The following is a 17,608-nucleotide window of genomic DNA, read 5'->3' on the forward strand; positions in this document are numbered from 1 at the left end:
TCTGGAAGGCAGTGCTTTTTATGATCCTTACCTTGCAGCAAGTCCCAGCTCCAACAGTCTCCACCATGGTCCACTGAGAGTTCAGGACCAGGTTTCTAACACATGGACCTACTACAAGCACCATACTCAAACCATATTGTCTCAAAATGCAAAGGGAAATCTAGCCTGGTGACATAGTAGCATATAAGCATAACATAGATACTTAACCTATAATCCCTATACATCTTAAGTTATACTTAGTAAGAGCATCTGTGAAGAAAGATGAAGTAATGATAGGATCTGTGTTAGTCAAGGTTCTCTAGAGGAAGAGGACCAGTTGAATGCATATGTAATTATACAGGGGATTCATTACACTGGCTTACACAATTAGAGGTTGGAGACTCCACCGTGGCCATCTGCAATCTTGAGAGCAAGGGAAAGCAGTAGTTACTCAGTTTTAAGAAGCTGGAAGCTCCCTGAGGAGTCACTGGTATGAATTCAGTTCAAAGGCTAAAGAAGCTGGAGTCTGATGTCCCCTCTCAAAGCAATGGCGGCAGCAGAAGTTTGTACCCACTCAAGAAAAATTGAACTGGCCTACCAAAGTGACTTCCTCTGTCTTATATGTTCTTCCCAAGCTCCCATGCCATTGGACAAGGCATTTGACCTTAGTTGGTCTCTTCCTATAATTTGCTGTCTCGAGTGCAAATAGCCTGACAGATAACACTTTGATGTTAGCAGGTTTTCTAGTTATCTCTCAATCTGGTCAAGCTGACCATCACAGTATCTTATTGGATAGTATCCCTTACACAGTCCCTGGTTTTGTCTAGCATTATGGAGGTACATAGTTGGTTTTTGGCATCATCATGTTCATTACTATTGAAACTGGGTCTCATGTAGTTTAGATTAACCTCAAACTCTTGATTCTCATACCTCTGTCTCTTGGGTATTGGAGCTTCATGCACGCATCACCATTCCCTATACTTATTGATAGTTTTTAAGCAGGGTCTCATTGTGTGTCCCATACTGGCATGACACTTGCCGTGTAGCCCAGACTGACCTGGAACTCATGATTTTCCTGTCTTGCTTTCCCAGTGCTGGAATTACAAAGCTTAAACTACAGCTTTGACTATATATTTGAAAAATCATGTATAGAATAGTGATTTGTATACAAGAATTAGAATATTTTTGTTTTGACTTTGAGTTCAAAGAGTTTAAGTTCGACTTTCAGTAACATTAACCTCAAGTAGCCTTCTCCTCTGTGCAGCGTCTGCTTGATAAAGAGGTTTTATACTTGGAGATTACAGCCTTACGGAATAGAGTAACAAAGATGCCATTATTTTTATGTGCTTGGTACTTTCTTCTTTCTTTCAGTTTGTGTTTTTTGAAATAGAGTCTGGTGTGTGTCCTGAAACTCACTGTGGAATCCAGGTGGACCTCAAACTTGTAGCCATCCTCCTGCCTCTGCCTCCTACCTTTTCTTTCTTTTTATATTGCTAGAATCCAAGTTCTAGTATATGCTAGGCACTTGTTCTTCTACTGAGCTATTGCTGCTAAGTGGTATTGTTCTCCCAGAGTGCTTTGTTGAAGGTATTTTTTCTTTTTCTCTTTCTTTTTCTCTGTCTTTCCTTTTGTTGTTGTTTGTTTGGTTGGTTGGTTGGTTGTTTGGTTGTTTGGTTGGTTGGTTTTGGTTTTTTCGAGACAGGGTTTCTCTGTGTACCTTGGCTGTCCTGGAACTCACTCTGTAGACTAGGCTGGCCTCGAACTCAGAAATCCACCTGCCTCTGCCTCCCAAGTGCTGGGATTAAAGGCGTGCACCACCACTGCCTGGTGACATTTATTTTTCTTATTAATAATTTAATTGCCTCCTAAATGATATTTTTTATTTTACCTTGTTTTTTTTTTTTGAGGAAATGAGGATAAAGTAAGTGTGTGTGTGTGTGTGTGTGTGTGTGTAAGATCAGTTTTCTTCTTCTACCATGTCGGTCCTGGGGATTGAACTCAGGTCCTCCAGCCTCGTGGTACGTGCTTTTACCCACTCTCATCTCTCTGGCCCTGAGGATTCTCTCTTTAAAGTTGTAGGGAAATTCTTTCTTTTGGTTATTTTTAGGCTTCCTACCAGTTGAAGTATCTAGTTTCATAATTTCATGCTTGCAGTTTAGATTATTGTCACTGTGGGCATGTGCTCACACACTCAGTTCATAGGTCACCTGCTTTGGGACATTATGAGTCTGTGTTCATTCACTCAGAAAATCAACCATGCTTGAAAACAGCCTTCTTTCTTTTTCACAGCTGTACTTTCCACGAATCCTGTGAGTGGGGTGCTGAGAAATGTATGTGGGCGGATAAAATTTTGGTGCATGTTTATAAAACTAGGCTATGAAAAAATGTTATAAGGAAATTTATGTAGAGAAATGAAAAATTAGACACAGAACTACAACTAAATTTATCTCAGAGAACTGTCCTGGGCTCTTAGTTTGGGTGACATAGACTGAAAGTCTGTATTAGAAGAATATCTGTGACACCAAGGACAGGGATTTATAACAAAAGAAACTCTGAAAAGATAGCAGTATGACAGCAAAACAAGAAACAAGTCCCCAAACCTTCTAACTGATATTAAAACAGTGTCTCCTATAGCCCAGCCTGGCTTCCAACCTGATGTGTAGTTTGTGTATTTCTCTCAACTTCTGATCCTCTTGCCTTTGCCTCCAGAGTGTATGGGATTTGAACATGCATGCAAGGCAAACACTGTACTATCTGGGCTGCACCCCAGCCCTGCCTGTTGTTGAGACAGCTTCGTGTGGCTTAGGCTGGCCTCTAGTTTGCTACTTCTTGGAAGATGACCTTGAACTCCATCCTCCTGCCTCCACCTCCTGAGTGCTGAGATCACTGGTATGTGCTACCATTCCTGGCTTTTAAAGGTAGAGCCAAGAGAAAATAAATTCTGGTTGTTGAAACCACAGCCCTGGCAAGCTGATACACTCTGGAGTCTGTCTTTCTGTTTTACTGTTTGTTCTTGTAGTGCTTTCTCTCTGTCTAGAGCACTGCTTTTAGTTATCCTTTTAGATTAGCTCTGCTGACCACAAGTTCTCTTAGCTTGTCTTGTCTGAAGACCTCTTGGTTTCTCTCTTCCATTCCTGAAGGGTGTTTTTCTAGATACAATTCTGGGTGAGTATTGTTTTCTTTCCGCATCTTAAAAGATGCTCTACTTTCTCTGTTCACTGTGGTTCATAGTGTGGTATTTACTGTCATTTTTGTTCTTTCTCATTGTTTTCAAGATTTTTTTTCTTTATCTTCAGCTTTCAGAAGTCCAGATATGACATATGTTCTTTTTTGGAGGGGATACAGGAATTCTCTATGTATCAGCCCAGGCTGTCCTGAAACTTACTCTAGGCTGGCCTCAAATTCACAGAGCTCCGCCTGCCTCTGCCTCTGCCTCCTGAGTACTGGGATTAAAGGCGTGGCCACCACGCCCGCACAGCTTGATATGACATATCTTAATATCATTTTTCTTCTTTTTAAAATGGGTGCTTTGGTTAGTGTGTCTCATCTCTACATTTATTACTTCCAATAAGGATTTTCTAGGCCTACCCTCCCTTCCTCACAGAACCCTAAGGACGTGCAAGGACTCAGTGTCAGAGCTCTCTCTCTCTTTTCCCCATTTTCTGTCATTCTAAATGGAGAATTTCTAGTGTTCTGCATTTCATTTCATTTCATTTCATTTCATTGCCTGTTGTAAAGATTTATTTTTAATTGTGTGTATCTGTCTGTCTGTCTGTCTGTGCACAGGAGTGCAGGTTCCCTTTGAGGCTGGAAGCCTGCAAACCCTCTGGAGCTGGAGTTCCAGGTCGTTCGTTGTGAACCGCTTGTCTTGGCTGCTGGGAACTGACCCTAGGTCCTCTCCTAGAGCAGCAAGCACTCTAACCACTAAGCCACCCCTCTGACCCTACCTCTTCTCTACCCTCCATCTGGTGTTGACCCTTCCATTCAGGGTGCTTGTTTTCAGTTGCTTTAGTTTTCAACTGTAGTTTCCATTTGTTTTTAATCTCATTTCTTTTGGATGGTTTCCATTGCTCTGGTAGGCTTTCTGTTTTCCGTGTGTTCAGGGAGTTTCTGATGGTTCATTCAAGCATTTTCACAATCATCTAGCAGCTGCCCCACCCTCTTGTTTTCTTTTTCTTGTTGCTGTGACTTGGTGTTGCTGGGGTGCCAGCTTGGGGGACTTAAGCTCCGAACCGGGAATATGGATACAGAACAAAGCAGCACAAACAAACACAGGGACCTTGCTGCTTCTGTCTGTGGAGCCCTGAGGCCCCTGCATTCAACCTTTCAGTCTTCAGTCTGTTTTCTGTACAGCATCTCAAGACTTTCATTGTATTAAGCAGAAGAAATAAGGAAAAGTCTATGTGTCCTATGCTCCCGAAGCAGAAGGCACTAATATTTACAATTGCAAATGTAACTAGTGCAGGATTGTAAGTAAACACAAATTTAAACAGTGATTCACAAGTTGAATAAATGTGGTATGACGAGTGAAATGCTTTAGAAAGTACTGTGGTTGTTTTTTTTTTTAACTTTTCTGGGTTAATAATATTTGTGAAATGAGAATATTTTATTATTTTCTACTTTAAAATTTTCATAGGAATGGCATAGTGGTTGAAAACAAAAATGAAATATGTAAGCATAGAGTATTTCCACATTGTGGCAAATGTAAAGAGAAGGTTTCAGAAGTCTGACAGTCGTCATTACCTTCATTCAACAAGGACAGCTCTGTATTCCTCTGTTGACATTCGGCTGCAGGACCGCGGGCAGCGCTCTCTTAGCGGTCATGCTACTTTGCTATGGTGCGTTAGGTACTTGACCATCATGAGAATTTTTACTTGATTTAATATTGGTCTGTGTATTTTAAAAGGTGGGTTGGTTTGTTTGTTTGGTTTTTAGTTTGTCTATCCCTATTCTTATGTTGCTCAGTATTGAAAAAAATATCTAATATAGAGACTGTCATAATCTCAGGCTCTCTTATATCCGCAGTAGTGAATGTTCACATAGAAAGTGATGATATGGTATGTAGTGTTGCATAATGGGCTTTATTCGGTAAGGATGATGTCACTATGTGGGATGGCCTGAAGCAGTTATTAAAGAACACAAGACTTTTGAGAGCTAGCATTTCTCAGTGAATACCATTCTGCTGAAAACATTGTGTTTGGACTGGAATGAACCTAGATTTTCCTGGCCTGCTTACTGAGATTTTGAGAAGTAAATCTTACTATCATAGTTGTAGAGCTGAGTTGAATAAAATATTAAAATATATTTTTCCTTGGTGAAGAGAAATGGGATTAGGAAGGAAAAAAATGTCAGTTTGTGTTGCACAGACAAAATTTTGAGATTAAAGTTCAGCTTTGAGTTTTTAGTTTATTGCTGAAGCATAAGATAATGATTATTAGAAAAACCTGGAATTTAAAAGCTTTTTAATGTCCTTGGAAGCCTGGGATCCCTCTGGAGCCGGAGTGACCTTAAAATGAAGCAGATTACATTTCTACTTTGATTGACACATTTGATATTTTTATTATTGTAAAATATGCCTAGCTACATTCATTATCATTAACTAGTTTTAAGTATACATTGTTATACAAGTTATCACCTCTATGTCTATCCCCAGAATTTTGTCATCCTAAAGTGATACAATTTTATCCATCAAACAAATACTCTTGATTCCCTTCCCCTTCTGCCCCAGTTTCCAGTAACCATTGTACCAAAGGTCTCTGTGACCCTGCCTTGGACTGTTCTTAGGGACCCGTGCAAACAGAGCCAGTGTCTGTCGTTTGTCATCAGGCCCGCTTCACTTAGTTTTGTGTATCTATGATGTACCATGAATCAGGATTACATTCCTTTCAGGTTCCAGGCCAGCCAGAGCTATGTATATGTAGCAAGATCCAGTCTTTAAAATTAATATATATATACATACATACATACATACATATATATACACACACATACATATTTTTTTTAAAGAGGCTGAAAAAGAATCCTGTTGCATCCAGGCAGCACGTTTCATTTTCTCACTCATCCCCTCAGTCATTTGGGTTGTGTACACTTTCTGACTGTCGTGAATAATGTTGATGTGAATATTGGTGTACAAGGCTGTCATGACTCAAGAGCTCAGAGTTCAGTATTACTATGAGAGAGCAGGTCCCCACATTTAAGGATCTCTGGTATTTAGGACTGACTATCTGGGGAGGGTTAGCCCTTACGAATTCGGCAGAAATGAGTACACTGACCTGAGCAAACCTTCTAATAGCTGCCTTACTGGAGTCATTTGTGTAAGGGCAGTGCACACTGCCCAAATGAGAGGTTTGCAGTGTTTCTCTGGATTCCTGCTTCCGTTGTGCCTTAAGCACTTGCCCTGAGAGAATAGCTAGAAGTCTGAACTCTGGACAGTTGAATGAATTCAAGATGATCTCTGTGGACATGGAGAAGCTAAGTTTGCATTGAAAGTACTGGGATTGAGTCGTTCAAGGATTATACTTTACCACATAAGTAGTGCCTTTTTACAGATGCTACCATGAATGCTCTGATATCTTTCAGGAGAATGAGTAAGAGAATGGGGTAAAAGAGAGTCATTTGACCTGATGGGAAGATAGAGTGATCTCAGGCACCTTCAATATGAAAAGCAGACACTAGTCTGTAAAAAAAAAAAATGTTGCTTCAAGCAACTCAGGAATGGTCAGAAACGGTGATTGCATCAAAGGGCAAAATTGAAAAAAGAAAGAAAACAGACAAAATTACTGGCTACTCTGAGAATAAATAACTTCTTAAGCTAAATGTTAGAAAACTACTGAAACACGTGTAATTAATTATTTTCCTTTACAAGATTTAAGTTGGAAGCTAGTGTTTTAAATGTTTTTTTCTGCTTTTCTTTACTGTCTTATTTGAAGTAAGCAGTATTATATCAGTCATAATTTTTCTGTAACTTACAATCTTCACAGTCTCAAACAGAAATAGAAAAGTGAAACAGTCAGCTAGAGGGAAAGCGCCATGTGGGCGGGGTCTGGGAGCCAAGTGCCTTGGCAGAGCGCTTGCTGGGCACCCTGCTGCCTTTCTTTCCTTCTGGTGCTGGATGGAATCCCCTGACTAAAGCAGCAGAAGGAAGGGAGGGAGGAAGGAAGGAGAGAAGGGAGGGAGGGAGAGAGGAAGGGAAGAAGGAAGGGAGGGAAGAAAGGAGGGAGACAGGGAGGGAGGGAGGGAGGGAGGAAGAGAGGAAGGGAGGGAGGAAGGGAGGGAGGAAGGGAGGGAGAGAAGAAGGGAAGAAGGAAGGGAGGGAAGAAAGGAGGGAGACAGGGAGGGAGGTAGGGAGGAAGAGAGGAAAGGAGGAAGGGAGGGAGGGAGGAAGGGAGGCAGGCAGGCTGGCTTTATTTTGATCCACAGTTCTAGGGTACAGTCCATCAAGACAGAAGTCATGGTGACAAGGGTCAGCTGCTCAAAGTTGGGAAGACAGCTGTGAATGTTGTTTTCGTACAGTCCCGGCTGCTCTTCCCACATTGGTTGAGCTGTGAGTTAGTCCCTCCCAGGCACGCCCAGAGGCTTGACTCCTAGGTGATTCTAGGTCCTGTTAGATTGAAAACCAGCATTAGCTATCACATCTGACCCATGTGTGAGGGCTTGCGTTCAGTCCTTAGAATGAACGTACAAACTTGAGTGCAGTGGTTCCAGCTGTGATCTCATCCAAGTGTTGGGGAGGCCAGGACTGACCGGAATATCCCTAGGGCTCAATGGCCGCCAGCCTAGCCACCTAGTTCATCATGAGCCCCAGGTCCCAGTGAGAAACCCTATCATAAGAAAACAAGGTTAGAGGCTAAAGAGATGGCTCAACAGTTAAGAGTGCTTGCTGGTCTCATAGGGTTTCTGAGTTCATTAGGCTCCAGGCTTGCCCTCAGAAAGTAGGTCTTAGTTCCTAAAGTCATAAACAGCTAAAAGTAGAAAAAAATAGACACACAGCTTTCTATGGATGTGCAGCCTGTAGTCTCAGGAACTAGTGGCAGGAGGGGTCAAAGTTCAAGGACATCCTCTGCTACACATCGTGGACTGAGTGGGAAAGGAGAGAGTGCACAGTCTTGTGAGGCAGGTGCTGATACACGCTCTGTAAGCAACTTGTCATCAGCAGTATTCAAAAGTTAGAGAAAAATTAAAGAATGACCTTGAACTTTGGAGCCCAGCTTTTTGTCACATACTTCTTTCTTTTTTTTTTTTTTTAAGATTTATTTATTATTATATGTAAGTACACTGTAGCTGTCCTCAGACACTCCAGAAGAGGGAGTCAGATCTCATTACGATGGTTGTGAGCCACCATGTGGTTGCTGGGATTTGAACTCCTGACCTTCGAGGAAGAGCAGTCGGGTGCTCTTACCCACTGAGCCATCTCACCAGCCCTACTTCTTTCTTTTTAAACAATTTTAAGACCACTTTTTTTTTTTAATGTATTACAGTACAGTAGTTTAAAATCGCCAGGTGTGGTGGTATATGCCTTTAAAACCAGCACTCTTCAAGTTCAGAGCCAGCCCAGTCTACATAGTGAGTTGCAGACCAGCCAGGGAAACATAGTAAGACCGTGTCTCAAAGGCAAACAAACAAACAAAAAAAACTAAATAAAATAACACTTTAGCAGAATGACTTTATATAGTTTTAAATTGAAGAAAACCAGGAAAAATTCAATTACAGAATGCCTCCCCCAGGAGTAGGGGAGGGTAATTATAATAAAAATTAATTGTATGCTAGTATGAAAAATATATTTGAAGACCCTTCCCTCAAAACAAATTTTTAAGAAGTCACTTTTTCTAAGTGGGCCATGTGACAAATGTATTTATTACTAGTCACGTCTGATTCCTACTGCACTGTTAGTAGAATAAAAAGGGAAGCCCAACTTTTATAATCACTGGCTTAACTGATTAGCACATTGCAGACTTTGGAAGGCAGGAGTGGTTCTTGCTACACAGTTTAGTACACAGGAAGATGAGCTCACATATCTACAGTGAAACAACTGTGAGTTGGAAGGAGAAAAAAATAGCTTTATAGCTTTTTTTCATGATTCATGGGTCCTTTTGCCTGCATTCCATCGTTTCTCACCACCTAATATAACTCTCTTAGTTATACCCACACTTACACCTCTTTACATATATCCAGTATAGGCAGTGTTGCATACGAGGGAGAGCATGTAGTTCTTTGTCTATGGGTAGGACCCCATGAAAATTTACCTGTTGCATGTTAACTTATTTATCAATACCATTGTTCTGTTCTTGTTTATGCAGCCATTTCTAGGAGAGGTGTTTTACACAGAATTCTTAAGAAGTATTCTGGCTCTTACAACTTTCTTTCCTACCTTCAGAGTTGTTCCCTGAGCCATAGATGCAGGAGCTGTGGTAAAGATGTATCTTGTTGGGACAGGCTCACCATAATTTGTGTCTAGTGGTTTTCCTATGATGGTCTCCTTTTCCCGGCTTTCTTTAGTTACTGTCTTAGGGTTTAGGGTTTAATTGATATGAAGAGATACCATGACCAAGGCAACTTTTATAAAGAAAACAATTTGACTGGGCTAGCTTACAGTTTCAGAGGTTCAGTCCATTATCATCATGGTAGGAAGCATGGCAATTTGCAGGCAGACTTGGTGCTGGAGGAGCCAAGAGTTCTACATCTTGATCTAAAGGCAGCTATGAGGAGACACTTCCCTCAACAAGGCCACACCCCCTAGTAGTGCCACTTCCCGTGGGCCAAGCATATTCAAATCACCACAGTTGCCTCTAGTTTTTTGTATGGTTGAGGACTCTTGAGCTTTGGCTTGTCCATGTTAGCTGTCTATCAGTGTTGTCCATATTCAGGTCATGTTTAGGTAGCCATGTTGTAAATACTGTATAGGTGTAGCTTCTGCCATTTCTAGGAGACCCAATTTCACAATAAACCTCCTGTTCCTCTGGCTCTTAGAATCTTTCTGTCTTCTCTTTCATGATTATTCCTGAGCCACAGGAGCTGTCTTGTAGATGTATCAGTTTAATTTGGCTCCACAATTCAGTATTTTGATTAGTTGTGGCTTTCTGTAATGCTCTTTATCTGTCACAAAACAAGTTTCCCTGATTTAAAAAAAAAAAAAAAATGGAGACTACACTTTTCCAGCTAGATCCTGGAGAGGAATAGAAATATTTCTTTTAATTAATTGAGAGTTTCATCTTTTCCTAGTCCAAAAATGTTCTTGTATTTGTATCAGGCCTAAATAGGCCTTTTTCTGCCTTGTTCAGCTAAATAAAATATCTAAAGGCCGTGCCAAAGATTGGTGTAGTCGGTGGCTTACGCACTATCATTAGACAAAAATGCATTTGGAAGACCAAGACTGAGGATGTGATACACAGAGGTAACTTGATAGCTTAATTGCAAAGTTGTTTATGATCCAGATGGTGGCTTTTATAGTACTTGGCAGTCTCAGTTGGGCTTGCAGTCAGGAAAACAGCAGATGATTGGTTACATTGACAGTGAGATGGAGCCTCAGAGGCCCGTGCCATAGTATTGCATATGTGTGCAGTTGAGGAGCGTGCTCTAGCCACACAAGGATGCAGTAGCCTCTCCTGTCACTAAACTTTGCTGAAAGATAGGGGAGTATCTGAAACATTTTAATGTAAATCTTTGTAGTTTATGGGTTTTTTTTCTTTCGTAAAAGCAAAAATAGTGAATATACTATTAGTTCTTTGGAGTGGCCAGTGATCAAAACAATGATGATCTATGATTTGGGGAAAGCTTGGTATTTCTTTTCTCTTTCCTTCTTTCTTTCCTTTTTTTTTTTAAAGTCAAACATACGCTTTCATCTTTGTGTTTTATTGTTTTTTAAAGATTTATTTATTAATTTTATTTATGTGATGGGTACACTGTAGCTGTCTTCAGACACACTAGAAGAGGGCATTAGATCTCATTACGGATGGTTGTGAGCCACCATGTAGTTGCTGGGAATTGAACTCAGGACCTCTGGAAGAGCAGTCAGTGCTCTTACCTGCCGAGCCATCTCACCAGCCCTGTGTTTTATTCTATGTGAAGAAGTTCTCCATGAGTCATTTAGCTTGACTCAGAATAGGCCCACGAAGCAGCGATAGAGGGGATGAGATTAAAGGATTCATCATACATTGCACCAAGAAACTGACAATTGCTGGTAGGATTAGGTTTGGGTAAAAAAAAAAGCCATCCAGAGCGGTTTCAGGGGCTGGAGAGATGGCTCAGTGGTTAAGAACACCAACTGATCTTCCGAAGGTTCTGAGTTCAAATCCCAGCAACCACATAGTGGCCCACAACCATCTGTAATGAGATCTGACGCCCTCTTCTGGTGCATCTGAAGACAGCTACAGTGTACTTAGACATAATAATAAATAAATCTTTAAAAAAAAAAAGGGAACGGCTTCAGAATTCCGACTAAAGCAAGTACATAAATAAAAGCATCATGCATGCCAGGCAGTGGTTGCACATGCCTTTAATCCCAGCACGTAGACAACAGAGACAGGAGAATCTCAGAGTTTAATGCCAGCCTGGTCTACAAGGATAGCCAGGGTTACACAGAGCTGTCTGGGGTGGGGATGGGATGCTGGGGCTGGGGGGTTGTGTGGGGAAGAAAAAAGAAAATAAATGGTACTCTAAGACAGGAACTACTAGAAATACATCACATTAGAAAATATATAACATTTTAGCAGTGTTTCTGTGTAAAAGTAACCCTCTGTAATTAAGAAATAGGCATCTTTTGTGCTTGTAATCCCTGCATTCAAGAATCTGAGGTTCCTGGCCAGCCTGAGTAAAACTAGAAATAAAACAGTGTAAAAGCTGAGAAATCTTTTTCCCTTGTGGTGAAATGGGCAGTTTTCAAGCATTGACTTGACATACAGAATCACAGCATTTTCTATACATGAAAATGTTCTGTATCAATTACAATTTATTATTTATCTTTCTTTCCTTAATTTGAATTTTTGATAAAATCATAACTATTAGCCAAGGATCAAGATGCACCTCCACTTTGAACATTAAAAAAACAAACAAACAAACTAATAGTAAAAAGGAAGAAAGCATAGGTAATTCAAAGACAATGAAGTTGTACCTGCCATGTGACCCTTTTGACTATCCAACCATAATGAGTAATGCTATTAAATATAAACCATGCTTTTTTGAAAGTCCTGTAAGATAAGCCGAGTATGGTACACACCTGTAACCCCAGCACTTGGGACGTAGTTATAGAGTGAGCCCAAGACTAGTCTGGGCCTCAGAGAAGGGGGCAGGGGTTGGGGGGGAGGGGAGACAATGTGGGGAGGGGAGACCAGGTAATAACAATAGTAAAAGAATATAATATGCCCTCTCTGCTAGCAATTGATAGGAAAAAACTAGTAAAAATATGACAAGTATTGAGTGAATATTATCAAATAAGTAAAAGTGACATATAGACTTAACTGGAACCTTAGGTCTGGTGTAGAAGTCTTTTCAGACTCATGAAATATTTATATGTTTGGCCATTTTTGCTGAATCATAAGGAAATCTGAGCAAAAAAATCTAACCCAGTTGACAGTGAGTATTAACCATCACACTGTACTTCAAGGTTATTATAAAATGTCTTTAACATTAGAAAACTGGTCTCATCTACATTAATAGAATGAAAGATTTATGAGGGTAAGAATTAATTCTTCACAAAAGGAATAAAATAATGGCATAATAAAAGTCAAAATTGAAACTTCCTATCTCGGGTTTCCTTCTACTCTCGGGAGTTCTTTCTCACATTTTCTTAATGAATCTATCTTTGCCAAAAAAAAAAAAAAAAGGAAAATTCCATATTAATCTGATAAAATATAAAATCATATGATCATGATTATCTCAACAGAGGAATAAAAATTATTAATACATTTAACACCTATTACCAATAAAAGTCTTAGCAAATTTAGAAAGTTTTCTTAATTTCATACAGAGTCAACAAAGAAAACAGTTGAAATTAGTAACAAAAAGGATATTATTTCTTTTATTCAGCATTATACTTGATGTTCTAACAAACAGGGTGAGGAAGTTGCGTAAATACACAAGAAGCACAGAGGAAGAAACAAAGGCTCCATTATTCATAGCGCCATGGAAACAGTCTAAAGGGATCAGCAGACGAGTTTTGAACTAAAAGTTTACTAGGGCTTTCAGATACGAGATCAACATAGGACAATTATTTTACTTCTCTGTGTAACAAGTGGTTAGAAATATGTCACTCATGAAATAGTAGAATCTGGGAATATATCTCTTTTGTAAAATCTCTAAGACAAATTATGAGACTTTTGTTAAAGCGTGTCTTTTCTGGGGAGATAAGCTGTGCTTTTAGACCGAAAAGCTCAGTGTTGTAAGGATGTTCTGTCTTTCCACATTGTTGGAATTGATGTGATTTGGAAAAGCTCTCAAAAAGTGTTCTTTCTTTAAGATTTAGCAAGTTCATTTTAAAACACAAAGAGAAATGCAAAGGACCTGGAAACCGAGATAGTAGGTTAAGAATACCCAGGAGCCTGGTGCAGCAAATGCATACCTTTAGCTAACTAGGGAGGCAGAGGCAGGAGGAGGAGTAGGAGGTCCTTGCCATCAGGCAGGCATGGTGCAGGAGGAGCTGAGAGTTCTGCATCTTGATTTGACTGCAGCCAGGGGAAACTGACCCTTCCATACTGCGTGGAGCCTCAGAGCCCACCCCTACAAATGATACACTTCCTCTAACAAGACCATACCTCCCAACATTACCAGTCCTTATGGGCCAAGTATATTCAAACCACCACACCAAATGTGGTATACATCTACAATCACAGCACTAGAGATACTAAGGCAGAATGCTGTATTCAAGGTTAGCCTTCATCAAAAAGCAAGACTAGTGCATAAATAAAAATTCAGTTTTGTAAGCTGTCTCCAACTTCACTTTGTTACCCAAACAAAGATTACTGCATCAAACTTAATATTGAAGCAATCATTTTGTTTTATTTACTTGTGTAAATGGGTGTTGTGTCTGCATGTATGTTTGTGTATCATGTGAGTGCATGTTGCTCTCAAAGACAAGATGAGGGAGTCAGATCCCCCGGGACTGGAGTTATAGATGGTTATGAGCCACCATGTGGGTACTGGGAATCAAACCCAAGTCTTCTGGAAAAATAGCCAGTGCTCTTAACTGCTGAGACATGTCTCCAGCCCCATATTGAAGCATTTTATAATTGACATTAATAATTCCTTTTATTCTTCCAGCTTTTAAAATTGAATTAAATTGTAGCTGATAAAGTAATTATTGTACTTTGTACTAAAGACATTCACAATATGTATGTGAAGTGTTTATCCTTAAATATATCAAATTATTTATAATTTTATGTTGTAATTCTTTGGGAAGAAGAGGGTCTATATTCCCTCGCCTCGAGATCATTTTTATGTGAAACTTGCCTTTGCACAATTGCATTTTACATTCACAAGACAATATGTGCATTTAGGAGGTGCGTTGGCAAGATGGTGGTCTCTTTCTTAAATTACAGCCACTTGGTAGGCAAGCAGGAGACTTCCTTGGTGAGCATAGGATTCCCTGATGTAGTGGCCCTGAGAAGTGAGAGTCAGAGGCTTTTGCATGATGATCTCGACCTTTGAGCTCACAGAAGGAAATCTCTTTTTTTTTTTTTTTTTTTTTTTTTTTGGTTTTTCGAGACAGGGTTTCTCTGCATAGCCCTGGCTGTCCTGGAGCTCATCTTAATGGCAGCATTGCTTCTACTATTCCGTGTGAATATCACTCAGTGCACCCTTTCGGAGTGACTTGAGCTTTGAGGATGAGGAAACCCATCAACTGAGAAAGAAAAACCACACCGGGTGTGGTGTGGTAGCCACGCCTTTAATCCCAGCACTTGGGAGGCAGAGGCAGGCGGATTTCTGAGTTCGAGGCCAGCCTGGTCTACAAAGTGAGTTCCAGGACAGCCAGGACTATACAGAGAGACCCTGTCTCAAAAAACAAACAAACAAACAAACAAAAACAAACAAACAAACAAAAAACAAGAAAAATCGCTTGCTAAACTCAGAACATGGGACAAGAATGTGAATGAGGAGACTGGAGTAAGCTAGCTGTAGAAGTAGAGCCAATGACTGGGACAGACAAACAAGTCAGTCTCAGGAAACAGAGTAGCATGCTTCTAATTATAGCATAAAAGAATTTTGAAATGAGAGGAAGTATGATCATTTATACAGAGGATTTTTATAGAAATACTCATAGTTGTGACTTAGATTTTATAGAAGAGTCTGTTGAACAGAGAAATATGCAAAGAAAGCAAGTGGAGGCGCCACTCATGAGGGTACAATGCAGGGGACCTTTCCAGTTTGGAACAAGGATTGAAATTGCTGGAGGGCAGTAAGATGGTCTAGTGAGCAGGGGCACGAGGTGCCAAGCCTCACACCCCGAGTTCGCTTCCCAGAGCCTATGAGGCCAGAGAGAGCCAGCTCCAGCCAGTCGTCCTCTGAGCTTCACACCTATGCTCGGCATGTACGCCTTCTTTCCCTTCCTCACTCCCTCTCTCCCTCCTCCTCTCCCTCCCTTTCCCTCCTCCCCTCTTCTCTCTTTCTATCCCCCCCCCCCCCCAGTGTCTCCCTCCCTCTCTGTCATACGCTTGGGTAAGAAAGTAGTAAAGTAACATGTAGGGATTATTGAGAAAGCAGTGCGCCCACCCCTGCCCAAATGGCAGCTTCCGACCCTTGCAGCTACGCAGGCTAGGCAGGCATGCATGGGTGGGTTCTCCACGTCCTCCATCCACTGCTCTTCAGTCCCCAGCTTCCGACCCTTGCAGCTACGCAGGCTATGCAGGCATGCATGGGTGGGTTCTCCACGTCCTCCACCCACTGCTCTTCCTAGTCAGGGCTTCTCACCAGGATTCCCACCACAGACTCTTGAGTGTTGTCCTTTTCCCCAGAGAACAGAAGAGAGAAAAATGGTGTGAGGCACACAGATCTGAGGTGTGTTTGGCTGACTAGATGGATATGGGAGGGTGGCTCTCTGCATTCCTGAGTGGACAGGTGAGCTAGAAGCTAGAGCAAATGCAGCCTTAGGTTTGTTTGTTTGTTTGTTTGTTTTCTTTAGTAAGAGACACAATTTCTGATTGCCTTTGTTCATTTCCCTCCTCTCTCTTTCCGTGTGTGTGTGTGTGTGTGTGTGTGGGTGTGGGTGTGGGTGTGTTATAATTAGTTGAGGGGCAGGCAGGCAGGGAGAGTGGGCCGGGGTATCAGAATCAGAGCGAGCAGGCATATGGATGCCATGGCACACGTGGGTACATTTCAGTTCTTTCCCTCCTCTATGGCATCAGGGAGCGAACTCAGGCTGTTGAGTATGTGAGCAAGCCATCTCAGCTGGCTCCTTCACTCCTGTTTTGTTGTTGTTGTCTCGAGATAGGATCTCTGGATGTAGCCCAAGGCTAGCCTCAAACTCAAAATCTGTCTCAAGCTCCTGAGTGCTAGGATTACAGATTTGTGCCCTGATGTTCTGACCTTTTATAAAGATAGCCACTGGGATCCAGTAAGGTGCTCTGCAGGGCAGAGGCCCTGCTGCCCATCCTGGCAACCTGAATTCAGTCCCCAGGAAACCACATACACACACACACACACACACACACACACACACACACACACGTAAGCAACAACCAAATTATTCTTAAAATTGATAGTCGCTTATGTTCTATATTCATTAATTCATTGGGAGTTTTAAAATACTGATACCCTGGTTGGTTGGTTTGTTTTTGTTTTTGTTTTTACCTGTAACTAGGCTATTTTCATTTCCTCATTTACCTCTGGTTAGAATCTCTAGGTTACTCAGTGATATCTTCACAGAGAAAAAGCAAAGTAAATGGTTGATTCTTTTAATCAGTTCATAAGCTAATGAATTGGTTCTCTGTCTCTTTGGGGCATATATCATTTTAAAATCATGAATTAATGTGCATAATGGATTTATTAACTCTTTTGAAAATTTTTAAAAAAAATTAAAGTGGGAGGTGATCTTGCACTCTGTTTTGAAAAACAAAAAAATAAGTTTGGTTTTGGTTTTGGTTTTTGGTTTTTTTTTAGTGTGTGTGTGCATGTGCACACACCAGCCTACAGAGACCAGAAGAGAGCATCATATCCCCTAGAGCTAGAGTTACAGGCAGTTTTGATCTGCCCACTGTGGGTTCTAGGAACCAAACTCTGGTGGTCCTTTAGAAAAGCAGCAAGAATTCTTAACTAGTGAGCCATTTCTCTAGCCCCTTAACTACTATTTTTATTGAGGCTCACATTGTGTCATTGGGACCAAAAAAGGCTCCTGGGTGTGTTTTAACAAAGAACGGTAACTTTCTTTAGTAGAGAGTTGGGCATGGTTCAGTTGGTAAAAAGTTACTTGCTGGCCAGCCCTGACATCCTGATCTCTGGCTCCTTCAGTGGACGGAGAGCTGTTCTCTCACCCCTATGAACACATCATGGCCTTCTCTCTCCCCGTCCCCCCTTCTCTCTCATACATGCATAGGAAGATGGGTATCTTTGTATCTGATGACATTTGGAACTTAGTGATGCAGCTTTGATAAAATGAGTGGCCAGTGTCTTAGAATGTGTATTACTCACAAAGAATAACAATTTT

General features: G+C 41.0%; 1 protein-coding gene across 18 annotated transcripts in view; it reads left to right on the forward strand.

The window, feature by feature from the left end:
- Lrch3 (leucine-rich repeats and calponin homology (CH) domain containing 3) overlaps nucleotides 1-17,608 on the forward strand; it is a 101,947-nt gene that overhangs the window by 18,379 nt on the left and 65,960 nt on the right. The gene's annotated exons all lie outside the window — the stretch shown is intronic.

This window comes from Mus musculus, chromosome 16, assembly GCF_000001635.26.
Source record: "Mus musculus strain C57BL/6J chromosome 16, GRCm38.p6 C57BL/6J".
Classification (NCBI taxonomy): Eukaryota; Metazoa; Chordata; class Mammalia; order Rodentia; family Muridae; genus Mus; species Mus musculus.